Source organism: Macrotis lagotis, chromosome X (assembly GCF_037893015.1).
Source record: "Macrotis lagotis isolate mMagLag1 chromosome X, bilby.v1.9.chrom.fasta, whole genome shotgun sequence".
Lineage (NCBI taxonomy): Eukaryota > Metazoa > Chordata > Mammalia > Peramelemorphia > Peramelidae > Macrotis > Macrotis lagotis.
In genome coordinates this window covers 307,915,686-307,917,622 of record NC_133666.1, presented here as the reverse complement: position 1 = coordinate 307,917,622, position 1,937 = coordinate 307,915,686, and positions in this window count along the sequence as shown.

The following is a 1,937-nucleotide window of genomic DNA, read 5'->3' as shown; positions in this document are numbered from 1 at the left end:
AAAACCCGAAATGGGCTTATAAAGAATCAGCCATGACTGAACAACAATAAGTATGTAGGAGTTTTATTCAGAAATCTAAGTTATACACAGAAGAAATGAAAAATGGGCAGGAAGAATCTGGATCCTGACAATTCAGGATCCTACTGATCCCTACTGATATTTACAGGAGATTACTTTAAAATTATTTTTAAAAAGGGTAGGAATACTATTCTGGAGGGTTCACCTTCCAAAGGCAGCCCACTGTGGGGAAAATAACACTATGTTTAGAGTGTACATTTGTTACTGATTAGCTATGACTTGAGCAAGTCAGCTCACCTATTTGGGCCTTGGTTTTCTCATCTATAAAATTAAGACACTGGACTAAATCATTTCCGAGATCTTTTCCCAGTTCTAACTTTTGTGAGACAGAACATCAGATGTTAGGATGGAATTTAATAAATAGAAAACAATGTCCTAGCTCTAACATATTTCTTGGCTAACAAAAAATCTTCAAAAAATGTTTCCTCATTTCAAAAAATTTGGAAAACTGTTAGCTTTTCTTCTAGTAATAAAATATAAGTAGTATATTTGGCAGGCAAGCTTAACAGAAATGATAAAGGTTTAATCTGATGTCATCAAGGTGGCGGAAGTTGAGAGAGTGCTAGTGTCGGAAACAGAAACACTTGAGTTCAAATTATATCCCAAATATTTACCAGTTATGTGACCCCTGGACTAATTATTTAATCTTTTTCAGCCTTAATTTATTCATCTACAAAATGGACATGATAATAACATTTATTTCATAGGGTTGTAGTGAAGATGGGCATATGTGGCATTTGTATATAAATGTGTATATGTCCTATTCTCTTGGGAGTTTTTTTGATTGGTGAGAGAAGGAATTTTTTTCCCTTGCCCATAGGGAACTCCCGATGCAGAAATTCCCACAACCAAAGCAAATCTGAAATATATTGTTTTAGAAAGTTTTCTGGGGAACTAAGGAGATTGTAATAATAGCTTTCTTAGGGGGTCACACAACCAGTGTGCATCATAAGTTGGGGTGGTTGGAGAAAACAATTCTTCCTAAGAGGTAATTTTTGGAGGTCACCAATGTCAAACTGCCTTTCTTTCTAGCTAATACTGTGTTTTAATTCAGACTTTAGATAGCTATTTCATTCTGATCATTGCTTTTCTCTTTCCACTGAACTCACTAAACCAAAACTTTTAAAAGGAGTAGAATTAGAGGGGCAAACATCAACCATTATTCATTCTCCACTCTTTCAACATCAGTGACCCCTCATCTTGATATTAATAGTAAACTTTTTCCAATTCTCCTCTCTGTCTGTCTTTCCTCTCCTTTATGGTTTCTTTGGAAGAACTGGCAAGACAAGAATCTTAAATCAGAACTTTGGGCTTCCCCCCCCTCCATATTATGTAGCCCTTTGGATAAGAGACTAAATAACTGGATTAACAAATCTTAGTAAAGGCAAACAAAGACTTAGATAATAGTGTGAATAGATTAGTGGTATTAAACTTAAAACAAACAAGCAATTTGAGTCTAAGACTGACTACTGGGTTAGGATAGGTCCCTTCTATAGAGAAGAATCTGTTGCTAGTCCATGGAAATGTTCCTTTCTATTCTTTTTCATAAATATAAATAGGAGGGATATGTGTACCTTTCCTGCTTCCTCTAGGCCTTAAAAAAAGGCGCTTGGAAGTCCTGTCCCCCCCCCCCCCCCACTATTATGAATGAATTTGATTCTAATCAGTTGCTGGCAGGGAATATGGAATAAAATATCTCATTTGCAGTTGTTTATTTCCTGTTGTGGCTTCTATTTTCATCTTTTAGTCACTTTGGTGATAGTAATCAAACACTAATCATGGTACAGCCGCAAGTCACAGGGACCAAAATAACTAGCAACAGAGTTATGACAAACAAGGATGGAGTCATCTAAAGAAAC